This window comes from Sus scrofa, chromosome 7 (assembly GCF_054392235.1).
Source record: "Sus scrofa isolate SSC_HxYL_T2T_F1_AM1 chromosome 7, Sscrofa_HxYL_maternal_Yorkshire_Landrace_v2.0, whole genome shotgun sequence".
NCBI lineage: Eukaryota > Metazoa > Chordata > Mammalia > Artiodactyla > Suidae > Sus > Sus scrofa.
The window spans coordinates 6,183,165-6,210,506 of NC_139389.1; the positions used below are offsets into that span (position 1 = coordinate 6,183,165).

The 27,342-nt window shown below is 38.2% G+C and overlaps 1 long non-coding RNA gene across 2 annotated transcripts in view; it reads right to left on the minus strand.

Moving 5' to 3' along the window:
- LOC102167185 (uncharacterized) overlaps positions 1 to 27,342 on the minus strand; it is a 367,702-nt gene that overhangs the window by 220,027 nt on the left and 120,333 nt on the right. The gene's annotated exons all lie outside the window — the stretch shown is intronic.

The window sequence follows — 27,342 nt, forward strand, 5'->3', positions numbered from 1 at the left end:
GCAAAAGAAAGCATCTCAAGTCTGGATAGCATCATTGTATTTTTTAAAAATAATTCTGGATGTCAAGATTCCAAATGAAAAAATCAGTTTCAATTTATTTTTCTCATGTACAAGTGTAATTATCAGCAAATGATTTTCAGTTACCAGTCTGTCATTTGTCTACTTGAAAAGAACTTGTATGAGAAAGCAGAAGTCATCGGAATACTTTTAACTTCTAGAATTACTGTTAATGTGCTTATGATAAGCTCAGTTTCTCTTAATTTGAATCAATATTTAAAATTTTTTTTTTTTTTGATCTTCTAGGACCACACCCACAGCATACGGAGGTTCCCAGGCTAGGGGTCTAATCGGAGCTATAGCTGCCAGCCAGAGCCAGAGCCAGAGCCACAGCAACATGGGATCTGAGCCGCATCTGCGACCTACACCAGAGCTCATGGCAACGTTGGATTCTTAACCCACTGAGCAAGGCCAGGGATCGAACCCACAGTCTCATTGTTCCTAGCTAGATTCGTTAACCACTGAGCCACGACCGGAATGCCAAAGCTGCCTACTTTTTTTTTTTTTTTTGTCTTTTTCTCTTTTTAGGGCCACACCTGAGGCAATATGGAGGTTCTCTGGCTAGGGGCTGAATTGGAGCTGTAGCCCCGGGCCTACGCCAGAGCCACAGTAACGAGGGATCCAAGCCCCATCTGCGACCTACACCACAACTCACGGCAATGCCAGATCCTTAACTCACTGAGTGAGGCCAGGGATTGAACCCGAAACCTCATGGTTCCTAGTCGGATTCGTTAACCACTGAGCCAGGACGGGAACTCCTAAAATGTACTTAAAGAAAGAAAGAAAGCAGAAGTCACTAGCTAGGAAAATTAACGGGAACTTAAAGAATGACATATCCTGCATTGACAGGAGAGTCAAGATGCATCAATTGTACACTATGTAGAAACTGTCTTTATGCAAAAGAGGTAATAACTTGTTTTGCTATTTGTTTTCCAGTTGCCAATCAAATGAAATCTAAAGGTGAATTTCTGTACCATTTTCATCAGCTCCATAACACATACCTTATAATGCAGAGTAGTTTTCACCTCCTGGGCACCCCCAGTTTTTAGGATCAGTAGGGCTTCTTAGGCAAGCACAAGGACAACTTAGGAACATACTTAGTTACTCTGTGGAAGAGTTAGATCCTAAGAGGAGACTTGGCATATCTCCCTGAGAATGATGTGACCAAATGTCAAAGGAAGCCTGGCATTTTCCCTGTCGCCGAGAAATATATTTGAGGGGCGACATGATGCAATTATTAACCAGAGCTAGTATAACTTAAAGATGGGCTAATGGGCAAAGGGGGCTCCTCAGCATCGCAGAAAATGCAGCCCAATTAGCTAGAGTCAAAATGCAGGATGTCAGCATTGCTGAAGGCAGCAGAGAGGTCGAGAGCAGGGAGCATCAGGGGCGGAGGCCCTCTCTCTCTCCCTCTCCCTCTCCCTCTCTCTCTCAGGTTTAGGGTTACAGCTTTATTCAAGCAAAGGAAAAAACAGTCCTATGGAAACAATGACTTACCTGTGACTTATTGGGATTCCCAAGTTTTGTAGACAGAGACATTCAAGAACTGCCCATCCCCAACTACCCGACAGTATGATGTTCTCATATTTATTCTCTACCAGTTTTGAGAGAAATGCATAAATGATGTCGACTTAAAAATATGCATAACTTAAAAGTTGAGAGTTAAGTTACATTTGGGGCAAAATGAGGACTACAGCCCAGGAGGCAGCATTTCAGATAGCTCTGAAATACCGCTCCCAAGAGGCAGGGGAACGGAAAGCATGAATGCGATTTTGGTGAAGGGGAGGTAGCGGCCACCACGCACATGTTTACAGGAGGCTGCTGCTGGTCCCATGAAGGCTACTGCCAGTCACAAGGAGCAGACGTCACCAAGAGGGATTTTAGCGCTTTTTTAGATACAAGGATAGGCAAGAACTGGACTCCTGAAAATATCTAACTATCTGAAGACCTGTTCTGCCAGTTTTCTCAGAGCACAGAGTGCCTGGCTCCTGACCCCTGAGCTCCTTTTGGCAGGTGTTGAGGGTTGGCAGTTGCAGTGGCTCATGACTCAGTCTTTGCAGAGACAGATGGCAAGTGCCAGTCTCCAGTTGAACAATAGTAAGCTCAATAAACCATATGCAGCCTACTGATCTAGAGAGTGCAAAAGAAAACAAAAAATGAATAAATGACTAATTTCCTCCATCCCTTCCCTGCTTGCCGGAAACCCCCTCTCTCGTCTCGTTCTCCTTCAGTTTTTAGGATCAGTAGGGCTTCTTAGGCAAAGCACAAGGACATCTTAGGAACATAGTTAGTTGCTCTGTGGAAGAGATAGATCCAAGAATGACTCTGCTGCCAGCCAGCTCTGTGACTGTAAACAGGTCCTATCTCCTGTGATTTCAATGCCTGCAAGACGGAGTTCGGGCTAAGGGACAGCTCATGTTGCTGTGTGCTCCGAACTTCTGCCATTCTTCTATTATGTTACAAGCTTGGGAATCATAGCTTTTCTCAATTTCACCTCTGTTCTGCAGAAGTCAGTGAGGAGGAGTGAATCCCAGGAAGTAATTACACTAGAAGTTAAAGGGGATTCACCTCCTCTGCCAGATGAACGGGGCCCAGGATATAAATCACCATTAGGTCACCAGGCACATCTCTACCGATACAGGCTTGTGGTCCTGTTATGCTTGCCAAAACGTTTTACTGAATACTACAATCACTTTGATTGATATTATTCAGTGAAACACTTATGTTACTGACTGACAGTGGAGAATATGAGGTGTTATTTGTTTAATTTTATTTCGGAAGCTTTGCCATTTTGTCCAGTATCTTTCTCAAATGTCATTCTTCAGCAATAACAAGGAGAGTCACTTAATTCGTGTATTTGTTACTATGTATTTGTTACCAAAGCCATCTCAACATGGACTTAAAATATCAGTCCTCGGAGTTTCCACTGTGGCTCAGTTGTAACAAACCTGACTAGTAACCATGAGGATGCAGGTTCGATCCCTGGCCTCGCTTGGTGGGTTAAGGATCTGGCATTGCTGTGAGCTGTGGTGTGGTCTCAGACATGGCTCCGATCCCATGTTGCCATGAGCTGTGGTGCAGGTCGCAGACGTGGCTTGGATCTGATGTTGCTGTGGTTGTGGCATAGTTCAGTAGCTACAGCTCCAATTCAACCCCTAGCCTGGGAACTTCCATATGCCGTGGGTGTGGCCCTAGAAAGACTACATAAATACATAAAATAAAATATCCGTCCTATTCATCTTGAGCAAAATTCACAGAATACACAGAGCGTTCAGATTGGTCTTTTTCCAACTCAGTTGGGGCAGATCTTTTCCTCTAATTCCAGTAACACAAGCACGAAGCTCCTGTTTTTAACAGACATACATAAAAAGTTCTTTCTGATGAAATAGGCATATTTAGGCATACCAGACAACTGAAATCTAGGTAAATATCTTTAAAATATTCACATAGCACAACAGAATAAGATGTCTGTAGAAGAGTCAGAAGCCCTAACTCTAGTATTAGATCTTTCATTACTGCCATATGGCCTGGAATAAAGCATTCACAATCTTTTATTGACAAGCAATGAAGATCCAATGGGAAATTTATTTATTTATTTATTTTATTAGGGCAGCATATAGAGGTTCCCAGGCTGGGGTCTAATAGAAGCTGTGGCCGCCAGCTGACGCCACAGCCACTGCAACACCAGATCTGAGCCACATCTGCGACCTACACCACAGCTCATGGCAATGCCAGATCCTTAACCCACCGAGGGAGGCCAGGGATCGAACCCGCAACCTCATGGTTCCTAGTTGGATGCATTTCCGCTGCATCACGATGGAGTTCCAATGGAAAAATTTACATGAAATTTCATAACCTTCTATACAAATGAAAGGCATTGTATTGTGACATAAATGAGTATTCATGATAATGATAAAATTATTCTGAAATGGGAGTTCCTGTTGTGCCTCAAGGGTAACGAACCCAACTAGTATTCATGAGGATGTGGGTTCGATCCCTGGCCCCACTCAGTGGGTTACGGATCCAGCGTTGCTGTGAGTTGTGGTGTATGGAAGTCACAGACACAGCTCAGATCTGGTGTTGCTGTGGCTGTGGCGTAGGCTGGCAGCTCCAGCTCTGATTTGACCCCTAGCCTGGGAACTTCCATATGCTGTTGGTATGGCCTTAAAAACAAAAAACTTAAAAATTAAACAAAAATTTTTAAGTTAAAAATTATGCTGAAATGGATGCGTATTAATTAGGAAAAAATTTATTCCCATGAGTATTTTATTCATCCTATCTTTACCCATTTAAATCACTAAAGAGAGAAATACAGCAGTTTTTGCACTGTGTTACCTTTGCAAGGCTGTGCTTATAAAGTCTTCCTTCAACTGTTGTTGGAACCTCAGGTGGACCCAGACTATCCTATCTAGATGTGGTCAATCCCGCCATCAGTTAGGGGAGGTCACCCAAGGGGAATGGCCCCCAAAGGATGGATTCATAGCAAAGTCTTTCTGGTAAATGATGGTTAATGCATTTATTCTGGTTCAAGTAGAGTCAATTTGTTTATTTTGGTACCACAATCTGCTACTCTGTGATGGCATCTGGCATAATTAACTTTTCACAATAAACTGACACATGTTGTCTTTAATATATGTTGTCCTTGACACACATTTTGCTTGTGTTATGCTGTCTTTTATACAGTACAATTGGTTAGGTTGTTTTCTTTTTTCTTTCTTCATCTCTGGGGAGCCTTCTTTTTTAGAGAAAACAATTCTGGTACAAAACAAATTTTATTTTCTGGCAAAAGTGGGGGAAAAAAATCTAAGTTTGGTAGTATTGCAAAATTATGAAGGATTTTGTGGTTATACTTTGAAGTTTAATGTAAGACTTTAGAAAGAAGGGAAAAAAGTTTTCATGGCTAAAAAAATATAATTTCCTGTGTGAGTAAAATTGATGTTCTATTGTGAAGATTTATTTCGGGGGGGGAAAGAAAAAGAAATGTTTTGACCAATTTTATGAAAGGACATGTCCACTGGTGAAGAGACATAAAAAATAAATGGATCAAAGCTGTGAAGAGATACTGGTATTTCACAGTGAGGAGAACTGGGGCAGAATTATACATTGCTAAAATTTCCCCATATTATGTGGAGCATAAGCTGGAGAAATTCTATTTTGTTCTATAACTAACCAGTGAATCACATCTTTCATGTGCCTAGACTACCTCTGTGGAACAAATTACTCACTTCTTGGAGGGTACCGCATTCATTTAGGCCAAGTAGTGTGTGAAATTAAGTTTCTTTAAAATTGTCTTACCAGTGCTAGGTATATACAATTAATCTTCAATAAATGCTTTATTAGACTAATGAAAAAAAAATGCATTAAACGGCTTTCCAGTGGCTTCAACTAGGTCGTATTTGGCCTGAACAGCAAGTGCTTATAAGGCGGGGCTAAACTCTGCGTCTGAAAACGTGGCTTAGCGCTCTGCCTCCGTCTCCTTCCCTATGTTGATTTCACCTCATAAAATGCGAACAAGAGCCCGGAGGCGGAACTGCTGTCCTTTTTAACGTGGAAACCACTGGGATGTCTAATGGCTACAACATGACAGGACAAGTGGGGGCAACTACGAGATACTATAAACACCTTTAAACGGAGAAATCCAGGAGGCATCCCAAGGATGAATGTGTCCAGTTGTGTTCAAGGGTGTGTGGCCTTTTGTCATCCAGCAGACTCAGCTAGGCGGTGAGTGAGGTGGTACAGTATTACGTTGATTTTCCCCTTAGCACTTGTATTTCCTTGAGAAATTGCTTAAGGTTTCTTAGCCTCAAAGTCATCTATAATGTTTGCTAAGGATTAAATGAAATGTATCAAGTGTATTGAAAATTATAACACTTTAAAATACAGCTGTTATGGTTACAAAACATGGAAACAATCCAAATGTCCATCGACAGATGATTGGATTCGGAAGATGTGGTATATATACACAATGGAATACTACTCAGCCATAAAAAAGAATGACATAATGCCATTTGCAGCAACATGGATGGAACTAGAGAATCTCATACTGAGTGAAATGAGCCAGAAAGACAAAGACAAATACCATATGATATCACTTATAACTGGAATCTAATATCCAGCACAAATGAACATCTCCTCAGAAAAGAAAATCATGGACTTGGAGAAGAGACTTGTGGCTGCCTGATGGGAGGGGGAGGGAGTGGGAGGGATCGGGAGCTTGGGCTTATCAGACACAGTTTAGAATAGATTTACAAGGAGATCCTGCTGAATAGCATTGAGAACTATGTCTAGATACTCATGTTGCAACAGAAGAAAGGATGGGGGAAAAACTGTAATTGCAATGTATACATGTAAGGATAACCTGACCCTCTTGCTGTACAATGGGAAAATTAAAAAAAAAAAAAATTCTCAGGCACTTGTAAAAATTAACAACAATACTATAATGATCCCCTAAAGATCTAAGAGTCAGCTAACACTGAGGAAAGTATCAGTTTAGGGAGAGTGTTAGTTTTAACTGGCTGGAATTTTCCCAAAATACTTTGAATAGAGGAGACAGTCTATTTTATTCTTAATCTATTTTGATAAAAATATAATATAAATAAACATTATAAAGTGAAAATAATGTTCTATTTATTCCAATTTAATTCAGATTAATAACTCTAAATATACATAAATATATTCTATTTTCCCCCAATTTTTTAAGGTATTCTAGACAGTATTTAGGCAAAATGGATAATGGAAGAAATATGAACTAAATCAATCAGGCCCCAAATATTCTTCATAGGCCAGATGACCAAGATTAGCTAAAGAAATACATCAGATTCTTCAAAATTCTAATTTTTTCTCCACCTTGTCACAAACAATCACAGCCTCCTAAAAGTTTTTTTTTTCTTTCTGTTTTCTTCACAGAATATCTATATAACTATATTTTTGCTTTGTCAAAAGTTACTCTTTCTGCCAAAGCAGTATGAAACCTCATTTGCTTAACCGAGTTGAAGGTACCCCACCCATAGTATGTAAAAATGTTTCTAAGAACTTAGCTACAATCTCAAAAAATATTGTTACTCACATATACCTATTTCTAGAGAACATCATGCAAGCTTTAAATTTTCTCTGTTGTGTACACTGAATACAGCAACCTGTTTTACATAGGAATCTTTTTTTTTTTTTTTTTTTGAAGGGCTGCACCTGAGGCATATGGAAGTTCCCAGGCTAGGAGCTGAATCAGAGCTGCAGCTGCCAGCCTATACCACAGCCACAGCAACACTGGATCCAAGCCACATCTGTGACCTACACCGCAGCTCACAGCAATGTCAGATCCTTAACCCACTGAAGGAGGCCAGGGATCAAACCTGCATCCTCATGGATACTAGTCAGGGTCTTAACCCACTGAGCCGCAAAGGGAACTCCTACATAGGTATCTTTTACAAGAGAAAAACAAAGTAAAATGGGATTCAGGTTGGTTAATTTTATCTACATTTTGATTATGTTTGTTTTTATATCTCTCCTACGTGGCAAGATCCTTGGTTGACTAGGAGATCAAGATGTTCAATTCTGTCTCATCTTGAATGACTGCTTTGCATTTTTCGTAAGACATTATTTTTTCAAGCAGTTTTATGTGCACGGGACAATGAAAAGAAGGCACGGAGATTTCACGTAAAGCCTGTACCTCCACACGTGCTCAGCCTCTTCCATATCAACATCCCCACAAGAGTCGTGCGTTTGTTGCGATGGATGAACCTACACGGCACCATCATTATCGCCCAGAGTTTATACTTTGCCTGAGGCTTCGCTCTTGAAGTTGTGCATTGTATGAGTTTGGACCCATATATCACAATACGTATGCATTGTTAGTCTCACACAGAGTTCCTACAGAGTATTTTCACTGCCTAGAACTCCGTGTGCTCTGCCGATTTCCCCCTCCTGCCCCTCAAGCCCCACTCACTACTACTGATTTTTCACTGTCCCCACGGTTTTGTGTTTTCCAGAATATTATATAATTGGAATCATGTCGTATGAAGCCTTTTCAGATTGACTTCTTTCCGTAACAGGAATTTACGTTTCCTTCACATTCTGTCATGGCTTGGTAGTGCTGTAGAATATTCCATTATTTGTATGTAACACAAGTTATTTTCTCAGTCACCTACTGAAGAACATACAGTTGCTTCCAAATTTTGGCAATGAGAACAGAGCTGCTATTGACATCTGCATGCAGGTTTTTGGTGGGCACACGTTTTCAACTCCCTGGGGTAAATATCAAGGCGCGTGAGTGCGGGGTTGTGTAACAAGACGGTCTTCAGTTTTGTAAGAAATCACCAAACTGTCTTCCAAAGTGACCGTACTATCTCGCATTCCCCCAGCAAAGGAATGACAGTTCCTGCTGCTCCCATCTTCATCAGCATTTGATGTTATCACCGCTCCAGAGTTGGCCATTCTTAAGTGTGTAGTGTTCTCTGATTGTTGTGTTAATTGGTGTTTCCTTGATGCCGTGTGATATGGAACATCTTTTCATACGAGGAGAGGTATCTGGGGCTTTGGCCCATTTTTCGATCAGCTTGTTCGTTTTCATAGTGTTGAGTTTTGAATGACTGCTTTTCAAAGTCATTCCTGCCATGTCTGCATTGCATTTGGGAGATCTAAAAAAATCTTTACCCGTATATATTTTGGAAAATTCAAGGCACCAGGCGTAGGCCTGTCTGTTCATTGTCTGACATGAGAGGAGGACTTACACAGATTTTGCATGTCTAAAGTGGATAGAGGTTTTCAGTCTTCACTGTTCTTGATCCACAGAAGCAATGCATCAAGCAAAGGACATGACTGGGAAAGGGAGATGTAGGAAAACCGAGTATACTCATGTCTGAATTTAGCCTGTCTTTCACCGAAAGCTCATAATTCCTGGATTTACTACAGAACCTTGCAGTGTGTAAAAGGCCCCCTGTAGAAAGAAGGTAATCTTGCCAAGGCGATACAAGGCTATTAAAAAATGTGCCAATCTTTTTGTGCCAGGATACCTGAGGTGCGCATCCCTCCTACGGCTACAGTGTAGAACCCTGACAGGCTTCAGACCGCACCTACACCGGCTCAGTGACTGTCTAAGCTCCTATTCACAATACAGGGAAAATGCAGTCAGGTACATGTGACGTGTGAGTTGCAGTCACGATGACCTTGCTTGGCAGTTACGTATTGTCTGGTAGATCTTTGTTCCTGAAGGAGCATCAAGCATCTTCTGTGTCCCTGTTTCAAGTAGGATCCATTCCAGATAAATGGCAAAGTGGATCTATTTAGATTTGTGAGCTCCCACCTACCATCTTTTAGCCCTTAGTTTCCTAGGAACCTTTCTTCCCTTAGATACTTAATGAAATCAGTGCCCCCTGACAACTCTAATTGTCTGGACACTCTGGAAAAGATGCCACATCCTGAGTCAATAACTTCCAAACGCCAATAAATTCAGGTCGCAGAGCCAGTATCACAGGAAGGTATTTGGGACACCTGTGAAGTCAGCCCAACCCTTGTCTAGGTGTAACACAAGAGCACACTAATTAGCACAACAGCCATCAAACACATCCCCACCCCCAACTCCCTCCTAAGGCAGGATCCTTGGCTTGGCTCAATCACTGGTCTTGACTAGCTTGTTGTGTATTAGACACAAAGGCCTTAGAGCATCGTTTATAAAGTGTCTTACCTGGAGCACCGTAAAATTATTAGCATTGCATTGTACCATTCCCGACTCCGCTAAAGATCTCTAGGTCCTAGGGAGTTACTTAGAATCCCTTCCAGTCTCAATATTTAAGAAAACAGATAACATAGATTTATACATTAGTGGCCTTGAAATAAAACTGGAGTAAAATATACAATGAAAATAAACTTAAGAATTCAATTTCTTTGTAAATGTTCATGAATTCCAGATATTTTCAGAAAATCATTTTCAGGGACAAGGAACTGGTTTTAATTTTATCTTTAATTTCTTTTTAGTTTATTCAAGCAATATGTACGCAAATGGAAAAAAAAAAAAAAAAAAAAAAAAAAGCCCCGCTAACAGCTTCTATTTCTATTTCTCTCCCCAAGAGATAACTACTGTGAGCAATTTGGCATAATACTTCCGGCCTTTTAGCATACATGTCACAAATAAGATCAAACAATTTTCACTGTGTTTTCCTTTAATCTAAGATCTGCATGGAACATTCCACATGAAACCTTAACTACGCACTTAGTATTTTCAAACAGAAAACTAGTCATTTAGATGTAATGTCATCTCTGAGTCTTTCGAATTTCATACCGAAAGAAAATAGAGAAGCCAAAGAAAAGGAGAGTCAAGGCCAGTTATTAAGTTGGAGCAATTTACATTTTTAATAACTTTGAGAGGTTAGGCAGTGTCATATTTTCACTGAATATCTAGCAACCCCTCTGTGTCTGTTTCTTTCTCTATTTGCATAAGCAATTGACAGCTCATTAAGAGCTCATTAGGAAACAGTGAAGACCCTGTGATCAGGGGAAACAAAAAAAAAAAGGAGCAGTGCTGAGAGGAAGTCTTCATTTGTGAGTGGCCTCAATATTTCACAAGAACTTGAAATAACACCAGTGATACCTAATGCTGAAGGCAAGTAAGCTACTTACTTACTTAGAAGACACAAAAGGATAATAATATTACCGTTTGTTATATATTAGCCCATTTACCTTAAAAAAAAAAAAAAAGATGCAGAGTTTTGCCACGGCTCAGTGGTTAACAAATCCATCCATGAGGATGCGGGTTCAATCCCTGTCGTTGCTCAGTGGTTTAAGGAGCCGGCGTTGCCATGTGCTATGGTGTAGGTCGCAGACATGGCTGGGATCCCGAGTTGCTGTGGCTGTGGTGTAGGCCAGCAGCTACAGCTCTGATTCGACCCCTGGTCTGGGAACCTCCACATTCTGTGGGTGTGGCCCTAAAAAAAATAAAAACAAAAAGACAAAAGACAAAAAAAAAAGATGATATAGATGATAGAATTCATAACTGTAATTTTATCATGAAGGAAAAAGCTTAAAAAGTCCATATTCCCAAACTGAGTTTTCCTTTTCTTCTTGTCTATTCCCAAAATTTTAACACTCTCTCTCTCTTTCGTTCTCCTCTCTCTCATCTATCTGTCCTTAAATTCTAGCTGGTTATACTTTAAGAGAAATCAAGTAATTTTATTATTTAAGAATTGTATTGTTTAAGTCTATATGTGGGAAAAATTGACTATGCTTCTTCCTGGTAAAATATGTTCAGAATATAAATTTGTTCTTTCTTACTTGCTAATATTCCCTGGACCTCAACAAAGCAGACAAAAATTGGATCTCCTCTGAATAAATGTTTGCCTGATACTTCTAAATCTCTAGATACCAAAAACCTACTGCAAAATGAAAGGCAAATGAACACGGGTGTGCGGGCTATTCTTTTGCCTTTTGTACTGCATTTTGTAAAACGCATGAATGCAAAGCACTTTTAAACACTCAGGAATCAATCAAAGGAAGTAGTGGGAGCACATTCGTCCTGTTTTATTCCATTTCAGGGCTGCCAAGTTTGGCTTGACCAGATGTTGCCGAGTTTCAAAGTCAAATCTGTTCATCTCCTGGCTGTCAGCTAAAGGGTGTTTCACTTAGGAACATTAAGGCCTTCTGTCTGTTGTTCTTTCTTTCTGCATGTTCATATTTTATGAGATAGTTCCACTTGAGAGAGAGAAGGAACGAAGTATTTTTTACATGTTCCCTCCGCTCCCCCATCTATGTTGCTTTATTACCCTTTTTGGAAGAAGAAAAGGGAGCACAGCGGCCTATGTTTGAGGCCATTTGGATGTTCTTTAGTGGGCTACGTTTGAATGCCCAATTTGATCTCAATGGCACGGCCTTTGTAACATAAAATAAAACACGGGGCTCAAGCAAAGTAACGACGTCCACATCCAGGCCCTCTCTTCGCAGTTGGTAAAGCTTCAGCCTCGCCTCTCTGTGTGGCTGTTCCCCCTCTCTTTCTTTTCTTTCACTGTGACAAGCAGCCATTGTCCCCTTGGTGAGATCTGCAATATTACTTTGACCCCAGCCCATCAATCTGCCTCAATTGGATAATGATCTGTAATCACTTTCTTTCAGGGGAGTCTATAAATTTGCCAAGGTCCCATTCTTTTCTGAAGGACTCCTTATGTTCACTCCCATTTGTGCAAATGCGCCCTCTTTCACAGGCTAAATAGCCATGCACATGTCCGTTCTGTGAGGAGGCACCGGGCGGGTCTCTGTTGATTTTCCATGCTCTCCTCTCTTAAAGGGGACTAAGTCTGACATGCCAGGACGCAGTGGGGGGTGGCCAGGCCGGGCCACATCACAGGCAGCCGCTTGCTTTTCTCATTAAGACTGACCCATCATTAGGTCACTCTGTGCCATTCCTGGTAATCAATGAGCTTAATGTTTAGTGGGAAAAAAAAAAAAAAAGGTAATAAGGAAAGAAGCCTGGAAATGGAAAGGAAAAGAGAAAGGGTAGAAAGAACAGAGAAATCCACCACTTCTAAGTCGTAGGCATTTAATTCGCGAATTCAATTCTCATTATTTGATATCTCGCAAAACGTAAAAAGATTCAATTACCATTATTTGATATTTCACATAACCCTTTCTGGTTCTGACGGTTTTCCAAAAATCACAATACGTCTTAGTCCCTACTTTCCCGGCGGTGTCTAGTCTTCTCATGAAGTCAGACGGAAGGCTCGTAACGGAGACTAAATCTACACTGGCTGGGAACCATGTGAAGAAGACGAAAATGGTCAAAGTTCATGACCATTGGGTGATTTTGGAGGATTTGGAAAATTTGGTTCAATACGATACGCACCCAAATAGATCTGTGACCTCAGCCCGAAGGAATAAGTGAACCACCAAAAAGAAGACACTCAGAACTTAAGCTAAACTGCTTCTACCCTAAGGGAGGAGAAAGGCTTTTTGGTCTCCTTATTTCCAACACAAAGAGAAAGCGTTGCTATGCACAGCGAGAGGGTACGAACAAACTCCCTTCATAGTTCACAACAACTATTAACGAGCAGAAGAGCTTGATACGAGGTAGGAGTCTGCCCTTTAGACAACATACGTTGGAGATAACAAAGATTTTCAGGAAGATGGAACTCCTTTCCAAGTCTCTGTGTCTGATTCGTTTACAGTAAACCAATGATGCATTTGTTATTAGGTCTGGGGAAGATAGTTTATGAAATCAACAGAGAACATCTCCAAACGGTGAAGGGGATGCCAGATTAAAAAGCAAACGCCGTTTTAAATATTTGTTTTTTGCATTGTGCTATAGGAAAAAAAATCTGTATTTTAATTTTTACATTTCTGTACTTATTTTGCTTTTATAGACATGAAAATTTGATTTAAAACATAGATACAGAGAAAGTAAATTAAATAGAAACGTCCGTTTGTAGTGAATAACTTTAAAGCAAACATTCATTTTAACCACCACACTGGTTAAAATGAAATATCAGATGAAATGATGAAATATCAGAGGCAAGTTTTCAAAAGAAAAATTAACTCTTGCAGCACCACTGGGGGGCTATCATGACTCACAGACTACACGAGGCCCCATGAAACCCTTAGAGGTCAGAGTCCACACGACCTTGTCGGGAAAGAAGAGTCTGAGGCTGAGAGTGGTTACGCGACGAGCTCAGGGTGTCCTGGCCGGTCGGGGCTGAATAAGGCTGCAAACCAGGCTGTAGGTACAACCACTTCTCCACCGTTTATTCCATCTCATCAAGGGCCTCTGGTGCGGAAATCTATAAAAGGTTTCTCTAACACAAAATCCTTGATTGTGTACTTATAAATACGTCTCTGTGCTGAAGTGTTGCCACCAAATACTAAAGGAAAACCGACTAATTTAGTATCACAAATGAGCTCATTCGACCAGTGGAATCACACACACTGGGGAAAAAAAAAATTACTTTAAATGTGTGGGGAAAAATATGTTTTGTTTATAAAATGGTCATGCATAAAACGGTCTAACAGTTCCAAGTACTGAAGCCAGAGACATACTTAAGAAGTTTCGCTATTACCAACTGCCAGTGAATAGTGTTGTGGTGCTCCGGTTACAGACCATTATTATTCAAATTATAAAACTTATAAAACGGGTCATGAATGTCTAATTTCAATTCAGCTTTTTTCCACTGTGATTCTCTAACTAAAAGGTAATTAAGAAGTTATGAGAACTATAAAATACGCCACATATAACAGTACATACATTTTGTACAACTTTTTTTCCCCCCATGTAAACTGTTTCTTAGGGTTTGCTGTGCTTTCATTGGAAAAGGAGAGGGTTAGTAAAAGTTAAAGAAATTTTCCCAATAAATTATTGACAAAAGAACTATTGACTTAGAAAATGACCAAAAATTTTGCAGTCCCCTGGTACAAGACTAATATTTTTCCTCTAACCTTATGGGTGAAGATGATCACTCTTTTTCACCACGGCTTCCTTAGGGACAATAACTATGACCTCCATCATTTTACAGAAGATGCTGAGGCTCAGAGAGATTGTCCTTTGTACAAGGGCATGTAGCTGGCAAACAGCGGGATTAGACTTTGAACCTACGTCAGCCTGACGCAAAGGCACATACATTTTGTCCTATCTGCTGTACCTCTCCTTAGTCAGTTTAATTCAACATTAATTTGTTTCAAATATACAAAATAAATATACATTCAAAGTTTTAAATTACCATATGTTTTCTTTATTCACAGCTATAGGTACTATGGAAACAAAGATGATACGAGGGAGTCTTGCTTAAAAATATCTTCCAGGCTTTTCTCCATTTCACCTAACGAAGGTTCATTAGAGGCTCCCTAATATTTTAAGCATATTTATTATTCTGAATAGTTGTTAATTTATAACTTAGTTTCTCGTAATCTTCTTCACAAAACTTTTTAGAATGTAATTAGAAGTCATGCTTAACATTTCTGTTTTATCCCTATGAAATGTACACTTCAATCCCAGTGATGTTTTACTATGAACCCAACTCTGTGTTTTTTAAAACCCCAAACAACTGGCCAGGGAGTGTTCGGTAAAGTCCACCTACTGTCAAAGTGCCCTGGGTGGCAGGCTGCTGTCAATGTTTATATTTCATCTGTGAACCCTATCATCATGTCTCTATCTGATCAATTATCTCTTCCGATCTTCCAATGGCTCTCCAGAGTTACTCTAGACAATTGTTGGGCCTGATCTTTTCATTAACGGTTTTCTATCAAGAAGCAAATTTGTCCCCTCCTTTTTCCCATTTAAGCTAACATACAGCGCTTTAAAAAGTTTCTTGCTTTATGTATAATTGCTTTATTCTTTATAAAAGTATTTATACACAATTAGGTCATTTGTTCTCGCCTTTCTGTTCTGGCCATTTGCACGTTCTTTTGTTTATTTCAGCGTCCAGTCTGATTTCTGTGGGACATCCCATGTAACACAGCTTTCAGTAATCACCTCGAGTTTTCCAAATTATAGCTTAATGGACTGCAGGGTTGACTTGGTTTATATTTTTTTAGGGTTCTTTTCTTCTTGATATGTTCAGAGAAAATACTGGCACGGAATGAAATTAGAGATGACCTTGCCGCCCCCCCCCAAACTTTTTTGTTCCCATAAAGACCAGGAGGATAAGAGAGGTTGAATGATGTGTTGGTTATTGCACTAGCTGCAAATTCCTTCGTCCCAATGCAGGCAACTCTCCCTTTCATATTAACAGAGTGTTCTCTATGAAGAACTATTATTTTTGACTATTAGATTCCATGGCCACGTTTTTTGTTCCTGCTTTTTAAAATTCCATAAGTAATATAACTTTTATTTTCTTCTTATGAAATGTTGAACATGATTATCGTCTTTGCCGCTTCCTTCAAGGTGTTCAGAATATTTGGGGGTTCCTGGGTAACTAACTTTTCTTTCCAGAAAACTTCCTGCTGATTAACCTTAGTTTCCAAAGGGTGGATATAAGGCCACCAAAATAAAGACCACAGCTCCTTCCTACAGGGCAGTTGAGAACTTATTTTCACTTAGCAAAGGAGCAGACTGAAATGGAGTGAAGCTCTGCTGATACCTCCTTCCAAGATGGTTTCTAAGCAGGGGTAAAAGAATCCTGATGGCTATAAAGGGAAACAAAGTTTTGCCTCTCTCATCCTGTCAGTGATGCCTTGGATTTCTGTTTGATATGTCACTTGTTGGTTTATTTTAATTAACTGGAAAGAGTCTGAATAAAAGGCTTGAAAAATAAATAACCCATTAGATGCAGCAGAACAAAGGGCAGAATTCAGTTAAATCTGGTGATTTGGACCTAGAGTTCCAAGTTTGAATTTGAATTTTATCCTTCATTACTAGGGGAACTTCAGCAAACTGCTGTAACTCCCTGAATTTCAACTGCACCAGCCCATAAGCAAGAATAATAGTATCGATTTCACCAGTCATAGTATGGATAGGTAAAGTACTAATGGAAGCATAGTGTCTGGCATAGCATTGCCACATGATACATTTTGACTGTAATTAATAACTCACCAAAAGTAGCCTTAAAAACTGTATAATTGTACATAAAAGTTGCACATAAACGTACGATGTGGTTGTTCATAAGATAATTCTTGGCCTTTCCTGAGCCAATGAAACTTGCTCATTTTTGCTGTGAAAGCCTGAAATAAATCTATAGCTGAGTATTCACTGCTAGATTCATTGCTTATTAAGAATGCTAATATGCCCTAGCACCTGGTGTATAATAAAAGCTTAACAAATATTTGTTGAATGAATTAATGAATCCATACAGTTTCATCCTGTTTATACAAAGTTGTATAAAAGCTTCCTTCACTTTACTATATAAAAAGTTCTTTCTTCTACCAGTTCAAAGAAGCTTATTCTTGAATCCATGATTTAGAAGCACTTCCCATCATCTTAGATTGTCACAGCAAATTTCCTTCCCTCTTCCTTTGTAAAATGTTGGTAAATAAATGTGGATGTTACAGTGGGGTCATATGCCAGAATAGAAAGAGAAGAACAAAAGAGAAAGAGAAGAGACCCCAAGTTGTGTTGCAGGTTTCTCACATTAAAAAATAGGTACTACTTTCAGGATTCAGAATGGCAAGAACTATGAAGCTATTGAGAAAGGTGCCTTGGTTTGGGGGCTATCATTTGGACCCCTTCCTTGTAAAACACAGACTTTTGCATTAAATAGTTTAATGCACATTTAAAATTGAGATGCTATTTATTTGGAAATATTAAGAATTTAATTTTAATATATTGAGAACTTTGGGATGCTTTGTCGGGAAGAAGTGGATGTATGAGAAATGTTCAGAGCCCAAGACTAAACCCACACACCTATGGTCAATTAATCTTTGACAAAGGAGGCAAGAACATACAATGGAGAAAAGACAGTCTATTCAGTAAGTGGTGTTGGGAAAGCTGGACAGCCGCATGTAAATCAATGAAATTAGAAGAGTCCCTCACAGCATACTCAAAAATATACTCAAAATGGCTTAAAGACTTAAACATAAGACACGACCCCATAAAATTCATAGAAGAGAATATAGGCAAAATATTTTCTGATCTAAGAAAATATTACTGCAATTTATGTCGACCTCCCAGGGCAGTAGAAATAAAAACAAAAATAAACAAGTGGGACCTAATAAACTCACAAGCTTTTGCACAGCAGAGAAAACCATAAACAAAATGAAAAGAAAATATTTGCAAATGATGGGACCAACAAGGTCTTACTTCCAAAATATACAAGCAGTTCATACAACTCAACAACAAAAGAACAAACGACGCTGTCAAGAAATGGGCAGGAGATCTAAATAGACATTTCTCCAAAGAAGACATACAGATGGCCAATGGGCCCTGGAAAGATGCTCAACACGGCTAATCATTAGAGAAACTCAAATCAAAACCACAATGCTTTTACCACCCCACACCAGTCAGAACAGCCATTAAAAAGTCTACAGGTAATAAAAAGCTGGAGAGGGTGTAGAGAAAGGAGAACCCTCCTACACTGTCGGTAGGATTATAAATTTGTACAGTCACTATATATATGTGTGTGTATATATCTATATGCACACCCACACACATATATACATATATATACACTTACACACACAGACACAAACACACACACACATATATATACAGTGGAATATATATACTCCATTGTATATATATATGTGTGTGTGTGAGACATATACATATATACACATATATAATGGAATATTACCCAGCCATAAAAAAGAATGCTATAATGCCACTGGCAGCAACATGGATGGACCTAAGAGTATCATACTAAATGAAGAAAGTTAGATAAAGATAAGTGATACTATATATCACTTATATATGGAATTGAAAATATGAAACAAAACAGAAATAGACTCACGGACATAGAAAACAAACTTATGGTTACCAAAGGGGGGGGACAAATTAAAGGCTTGGGATAGGCAGATACAAACTACTACATATAAAATAAACAGAAAGGGCCTACAGTATAGCACAGGGAATTATATTCAGGATCTTGTAATAAACTATGATGGAAACGAATATATATACATATCACATTGCTATATACCGGAAGCCAACACAACTTCAATTAAAAACAAAGGAAATATTCAGATTCTGCTAAAATATTTTATCAGCAGCTATTGCTATAGTTACAAAACTCTTCATTAAGATTCTGTTGGGATTGTATGAACATGATGCATTTTCACATGGAGACGCCTTCCTTCCTGCCTTAATTCCTTCCTCCTTTCCTTCCCTCCTTCCTTTTTATCATTCAGTCCTCTCACTTTGCTGTTATATGAGAACCATTCAGATTCACTTGCTTCAAAACAGAGCTCTTGAAAATTCAGTTCTAGCTCTTGGTCAATGTTCTAGAGAAATATGCATTTTCTTCATGTGTTTTATATTCATTTTTCTAAGTGATTAATGCCTCAAAGCTTATTTGTTTCACTTCGTAAAAATTTCACAATTTAAATTTCTATTTAGAAGTTAATTTCTGTTTAAAATTTATTAAATACATAACGGTATTGGGGAAAGATTGCAGGGGCAGTTGAGTGGGAAAAGTCAGTTTCTTTCCATTTTTCAGTACTTTCTTTGTGGCAGGAGATGACTAGTAGAGCTTGCCAAGGGGTGGTTTCTAAAGTTTTTACTCCTCCTTCATAGAGTCCTAGCAGTTCATCAATGTCATAGGCATATGGGAAGGGCCTTTATTTTAAAACACCTAGGAGGAACCCATGTCCTATTTCTTCAGTATCAACACCAAATGCTGTTTCAAGGTGGGCAGAACTGTCTTAAAAAAAATACCTGTATCTGAGTAAAAGATGGAAAATAGTCTCATATGGAGTTGGCCATGGTGGAAGACTCAAGGGAAAGTTAAATGCCCCTTCTTTTTTGCGATTACTCAAAAACAGACAGAAATAGATCCTTCCCATGATGGTATTATAACATGTAAGTTGATATATCAAGCAAAATAAACATAAACATCCTATCATTTGAAAAGCCAGCCAAGAACTCAGGTTACATAAGAAAACTAGTGCTTTCTTGGGAAAGCAAAAATGGGGCTGTTTTGAACTCTACAATGGAATTATTGCTGTTCCAATGTCCCCCTTGAATAATCTAAACAAGATTTGTCAGGAATCAACCAAATTTGAAAGTAAATAAGTTTCCAGTTAAGAAATCAGAAAAAGCAACCCCCCAAAAAACATGAGAAAAGGTAATAATAAAGGGGTGGTAAATGTAGTAATAATATTATTAAAGGTGTCATTTGCCTTTAATTATAATAATATTAAAGGTAGATAATAAACCTGAGGAAAGGTAGTAATAAAGACAACATTAAACGGGTGAAATAAAAGAACAACAATACAGCAGAGATTGGACAAGTCAAAAACCTTCTCTGAAAAGGTTAATAAGAGAAGTGGACCCTACCATGACGTTTCAAAAGAATAGAAAAGAAGATGCAAATAAACAACAACAACAAAAAATAACAAGAGGGCAGATAGTTATAGACATAACAGAAATTTAACATAAAAGAGAATTGTAAAAAATATGAAAATATAAATACTTTCATAAACTTGAAAGAGTAAAAATACCAAAGCTGATGCAAATACATACATACCTACATACATAAATGGAAAACTTGAACAGGCCAGTAAACATTAAAGAAATAAAACACCACCCCTCTTCAAAAGCCCCCAGCCTACCTTATTTTACTCATATTTTATATTTAAAGTTTTTCCCTAATTAAAAAAATACGTTTTATGTTGAAATAATTTTAGATTTCCTGAAGAGTTCAAAGATTCTATGTGCTCTTCACCCAGCTCCCCCTAATGTTAGTACTTACATAGCCCTGGTATGATGATTGAAACTGAGAAATCTTCGTGAGGCATCCCAAGTTTGTACCATATCCCTTTCCTGTTAGAGAATTAAATCCAAGACACCACATTCCATTTCTTTTTTAGTTTCCATGTCTCCTCAATATCCTCCAATCTGTGATTGGTTGAGTGTTTCCTTGTCTCTCATGACCTTGACACTTTTGCAGAGGACAAAATTTCCCTCCTTTGGGGTTTGTCTGATGGATGTTTCCTGTGATTGAACTGATATTAAGGATTTAGGGGAAGAATACGACCCAGTGATAAGCTTCCTCATTGCCTCGTATGAGGCGTAAACATGGTATCCTGACATATATCGCTGGTGGTATTAACCTTGGTCAAGTGGTTAAGCTGGCATCAGCAAGTTTCTTCTCAGACAAGTTACCGCCTTTTGCTTTCTATAGTCCATTTATTTATTTTTTCATTTAGTACACCAATATTTACTTATGCACATTTATTTTATTCTGTGGGTTAGAGTCCAACACTATCAATATTTGTTTTGCTGGTCCAATACTTTCATTTTCTCTCAACATTTTATATGAAACTTTCCAATGCTACAGAGAAGTTAAAAGAATAATAAACTATACTCACCAACTGCTAAAATTTTGCAATTTTCTCACTTTCTCCATATTATATATAATATATACATATATATTCCTTTTTTTTTTTTTTTCCTGAAACACTTATAAGTTTCAGACATGATGATTCCCATCTAAGTTTCAGCATCTGTCTCCTAGGAAAAGGACTTTTCTCACACAATCTCAACATGATTGTGCTCATCCAAGACAGTGCTCTGTCAAAACCAGAGCAGAACTGCTCTGCATTCCGAGATTTCCTGCCCCTCTCTTCCCTTTCTCCTTCCCCCATTATGAAGTTGTATCAGGGTCTTTATGCCTCTTCATTCTCTCTCCCTTCATTCTTCGAAGATGTTTCTATCAATAAATCTTTTGCACATCAGCTATCACGTCTTCACATCTGCTTGATATTTAAAAAAATTTCCAAGTATATGTTATAATTTGTGAATTAAACTTCCACTTCTTTTCCAACTCTTGTATTATGTGTTTCCATTTCTCTCGTTGCACTAGAATGCATCAAAATAGTGTTAAGCAGTATTAAATATAGTGAATATCTTACCTGCTTCTTACAGTAAAAAGGAAGTCTTTAATTTTTCTCATTATATGAGATGCTAGCTTTAGAACTATTGTACTTATTCCTTTTTATGTTAAATAAGTTTCTACCAATCCCTACTTTTGTCGACTGTTTTTAATCAGGAATTAGTGTGGAATTTTGTAAATGCCTGGAGAAAACTATATGATTTATTTCCTCATAAATCAACTAAAATGGCAAATTATATTAATGGACATCCTACTATTGAGTCTTCTTGGCATCCCTGGAAATATATTCTGCTTATTATGTCATGCTATTTAATGTAGTGTTGGAATTTTTTGCTATTTTATTGAGTTTTTTTTTTTTTTTTTTTTTTTTTTGTCTTTTGTCTTTTTGTTGTTGTTGTTGCTATTTCTTGGGCCGCTCCCGCGGCATATGGAGGTTCCCAGGCTAGGGGTTGAATCGGAGCTGTAGCCACCGGCCTACGCCAGAGCCACAGCAACGCGGGATCCGAGCCGCGTCTGCAACCTACACCACAGCTCAGGGCAACGCCGGATCGTTAACCCACTGAGCAAGGGCAGGCACCGAACCCGCAACCTCATGGTTCCTAGTCGGATTCATTAACCACTGCGCCACGACGGGAACTCCCTATTGAGATTTTTAAAAACAATATTCAGTGTAAGATTGGTCTTTAGTTTTCTTGTGTGATATATTTATCAGGTTTATTTGCAATCTTATACTAAATTATTTTATTTTACTTATTTATTTATTGTTGCTTTTTAGGGCTACAGTTGTGGCATATCGAGGTTCCCAGGCGAGGGGTCGAATCCGATTTGCAGCTGCCAGACTATGCCACAGCCACAGCAGTACCCGATCCAAACCACGTCTGCGACCTACACTGCAACACCAGACCCACTGAGCGAGGCCAGGAATCAAACCCGCAACTTCATGGAGACTAATTGGGTTCATTACCACTGAGCCATGAGAGGAACTCCTTGTATTAACTTATTTTAAAATCATGTTTTTCTTCTTTTTACATGTGCTAGAGTAGCAGTAGATTATCTGGGTTTTGAGTATTTAACGCCAGTTGCTTTTTGTGGAGTAGTTCTTTGATAAAGCTTTGTCCCTCTTGTATAGAAATGGACACGTTTACATATTCTATTTATATGAGGGTCAACTTTCAGTATATTAAATTTTTATAGGAAACCACCCATTTTATCTAGTTTTTCAAGTTAATTAATTACAGTTATACATGGTTGGTTATGACTTTCTTCAAAATTCTCTTTGACATATATTTTCCCTGCATCCTTTCTTCTTTGGCACATCGGTGCTTCTCATTGAGGTTGTAGAATAGGTTGGTTACTACTAGTTTGCTATCTAAGAAAATTCAAGGGATGAGCATTTTGATTTATTTCTTTCTACATTGTTCTGCTTTAGATTTCAACATACCCCTTCTTCCATTTGCTCCTGTTTTGCTTTGTGATCCTTGCTGTGGAGCACAGAGTAAAAAAATCTAATTTATTTATTTTTATTTTGAATTTTCAATTATATACATTTTAGAAGCTCTGGGTATTTCTCGGATCACTACTTTAATTATTCCCCATAGGTTCTGACATATAGTTTTCATTACGGTTAATGTTATGAACTCCGAAATATTGATTTGACTAATCCCTTTCTCCCAAGATTTACTTAACAGAGACCTGCTTTTTTTAAAAAAAACTAAGCTAAAGACTTTTTTATTTTCAGTTTTATCATGAATTTTAATTTAGTTACATTGAACAGATCTTTTTACTTGAGTTATTTATACCTTATGAAATGTGTTGAGATTTTTCTTTGTGACATAATATGCAGTCAATGTGACTGTTCCACGTGCAACTGAAAAGCAGGAATACTATAAATTATGGGGAGTACAAAATAAGCTACAAGGATATATGGTACAACACAGGGAATATAGTCAATACTTTATAATAACTATAAGTGGAGCATAATGTTTAAAAATTGTGAATCACTGTATTTACACTGGTCCTTATATAATGTACATCAACTGTATTTTGATTAAATAAATAAGTAAATTGTCAGGATATAAAGTTTGACATAGTCATACCAATAGTGTGACTTACTGATCACACTATTTAAATTCTTTATATCCTTATCTAGTTGTTTCCCTTGAATTAATCAAAACCAGAAAGCAGATTGGGGGCTAAGTGGTTACCTCTGGTAGGGATAGAGTAGAAGTACTGAGATCACTAGGTGGTCTGAGCTTATTGTTTGTAGACTTTACAATGACAGCCATTCTGACCTACTGTATAGCACAGGAAAATCTATTCAGCACCCTGCAGTGACCTGTATGGGAAAATAATCTGAAGAGGAATGAATATATGTATATGCACAACTGATTCACATTGCTGTACACATGAAACTAATACAACATTGTAAATAAACTGTAATTTAATAAAATTTAATTTAAAAAAACCCCAGAAAGCTGTGTGTTTATCAAGCTATTATAACCGGATATATCTGTAACCTTTCTTAATTACCATATTAACATACTTAATGTGTATTTATTGACATATTTGCACAGATTACATAATTCTTATATCTTTATTGCAAATTATGAGTTTGATAATATTTGAGGAAGGATTTCAGCTCAACAAAGCACACCATGTACAAAGGCAACAGGAAAAAAAGACAGATTTAGAAAGGTATTTGCAATACTTGAAATCAACAAAGAACAAATATTTAGATTATATAAGATTCTTATAAAAACAACAGGAAAATGAAAGAGAAATTAATGGGAAAATGGGCACAATAGATATAAACAAAGAAAAGTCGAGAGTTTCCATTGTGGCACAATGGAAATGAATATGACTTGGAACCATGAGGTTGAGGGTTCGGTCCCTGGCCTTGCTCAGTGGGTTAAGGATCTGGCGTTGCCGTGAGCTGTGGTGTAGGTCGCAGATGTGGCTTGGATCTGGTGTTGCTGTGGCTGTGGGGTAGGCTAGTGGCTGCAGTTCTGATTCGACCCCTAGCTTAGGAATCACCATATGCCGTGAGTGTGGCCCTAAAAAAAAAAAAAAAAGTAGCAACCAAAAACGGAAAAAAGTACAGGAAGAGATGAAGAAATTCATTCACCACCAAATATATGCATAGTAAAAAACAGTGAGATCCCTTTAAACCTAATAGGACGAGAACAACTGGAAAGCGGGATAATGCCAAGTATCTGAAGGGACAGGAGGACAGCAAAGCTCTCACAGCCCCATGCGTTGCTAGGGTATCACCTTTCTGCATAGCATTCGTTGATACAAAAGACATTAAATTTAAGCATAGTGTAACTGAGAGTGTACGCCAGTGAGATTCTCACCAATAGGTTCATAAAGGAAATAGGTGTGCACACTCACCACGGTATTACTTTTGCGGTGGTGCTGAGTGTGAAAAGCAACATATTGAGTCTGTGTTTTTTGTTGTTGTTGTTTTTTTGTTGTTGTTGTTGTTGTTTGTCTTTTTGCCATTTCTTGCGCTGCTCCCACGGCATATGGAGGTTCCCAGGCTAAGGGTCTAATCAGAGCTATAGATGCTGGCCTACGCCAGAGCCACAGCAACATGGGATCTGAGCCGCATCTGGGACCTACACCACAGCTCATGGCAACGCCAGATCCTTAACCCACTGAGCAAGGCCAGGGATCGAACCCACAACCTCATGGTTCCTAGTCGGATTCGTTAACCACTGTGCCACGATGGGAACTCCTGAGTCTGTGTTTTAATACACACTGAACACAACGGAATGGTTAGATGTGGAAAGGAAAGCAGAATAGGAGTGGAGAGCAAAAATAAGAGGTAAAAATGATCCAAACCAGAAAGAGGCTTTGTGTGGTCAAATGGTGATGGGTAGCCATGAACAAAGGGCTGTAATTAACTCCACTGTGCACCTGAGGACACGTATATAATCAACCAATAGAAAGACCTGCAGGAAAGGTGGGAATGAGTCAATACTTTCTGCAGAACTCTATCTAATGTCCTCAGGGCTTGCATTCAATAAAGGTAAATATGGTTAAAAAGGAGAAAAATTCCATTTTCAGGAACTTCTGTTTAGGAGCTTTGGTTCATCGAAGGCCAGATCTGAAATATGACTAAGTTCAGCTCTCTGCCACCTAAAGAAACTCCATTTCAGACTTGGGCTCACATCCAACATCAATGTATATTCATTTTAGAATTTTCAACTGTTTTCAGGAGCAATAAAAGTAAAATTTAAGAAATGATTTATTAATGAGTTAATTTTGTTCCATGTATATATGGCATTAACTGTAACATTTCATATTTACCCACCATGTAGCAACTGGAAGATAATAAAGCTAAGATATGGTTCTTTGCTCAAACATAGCCACAGTGGAGAAAAGTGAGTCATTTTTGATTAGGCAATAAAGGATATGAAGAAATTTTTGTGGGAGTTCCTGCTATGAAACAGAGGCTTAAGTATCTGGCATTGTCTCTGTGGCAGCATGGGTTTGATCCCCAGTCCAGCACAGGGGGTTAAGGGTCCAGTATTGCCACAGGTGTGGTGTAGGTTGCAGCTGTGGCTCAGATTTGATCCCTGGCCTGGGAACTTCTGTATGCTGTGGGTGTGGCTGGAAAAAAAACCTTTTTTTTTATCATATCAACAAAGGGTTGTACACGGTTTCAGATTTTTAACTGGTTTCTGTATTGACAGTAAAAATATATTCATAATTCATCAGTAGTTATTTCACTGTGTAAGCTGTAACTACTATATTACTATTGCAAACATTTGGACAATGTAAGACTTTAAGCAGAAAACAAAGAATTTTAAAAACATTACATCATCTTTTTAAACTTAACATTGAGAAACTGAGAAGAGAAAACACAAAAGTTCTCAAAACTAATGAACCAATAACTGCAAAGTTTAATTTGGGTCTTAATTTAGTCACACATTGTTTCAAATGTAGGGGCTTAGAACAAAACTTCTCATCTTTAAATACTGACCTCACAAGATTATTTCTGAATTAAATGAGATAATTCCTGCCAAAGGCTGAGTGTAGAAGCAGAAACAAATTAGTAAAAATACAGAAGATCAGATCATGACTAACAAACTTGATTTAAGTAACATATATAGGGCATGGCACCCAACCAAAAAAAAAAAAAGAAAGTTCCTATTTCAAGATCACATAGATGTCACCCAGACTCATCACATGCAGTGTGGCAAAGCACACTTAACTATCTTTATAAAGACCCCAAATCATTCCGAGCATATTTTTTCGCTACAGTAAAAAGGTAAGCTAGAAATCAATAACAAATATCTAGCAGTTTGGAAGTAAAACAAAATACTTTTAAATAATCTATGTGTCAAGGCATAAGCAATCACAAAATAAGAAAATATTCTAAACCAAGGGCCTGGTGAGCAAGTTTAATATCAGTATGTTTACAAATTTAGAACACATTGAAAAATTCCTAGATAAGAAGCAGAGTTTCCCAAAGAAACATCATAAGAAAAAAATGGAAAATCTGAACTATTCTACATCAATTAAAAGCAAACAAGTCTATAATGACCTTCCCACAAAGCAAAATCTAAGCTCAGATCACTTCAATAGTTAATTTCCGAAATACTCAGAAGTAAAACTTCTCAAAGCATTTATAATCTCAACATGAAAACCAAAAAGCATAATATAATAAAGAAAATCATTATTATGAATACAAAAATCTTAAAATGTTAGAAGGTCAAATGCAAAGACCCATCAGAACGGCAATGCATCAGAAGCAATTTAGGCCTTTTCCTTTTTTCTGGGAAGACAAGTTTCTTGGAACATTTAAAAAATCATGGTAGTTTTTCAC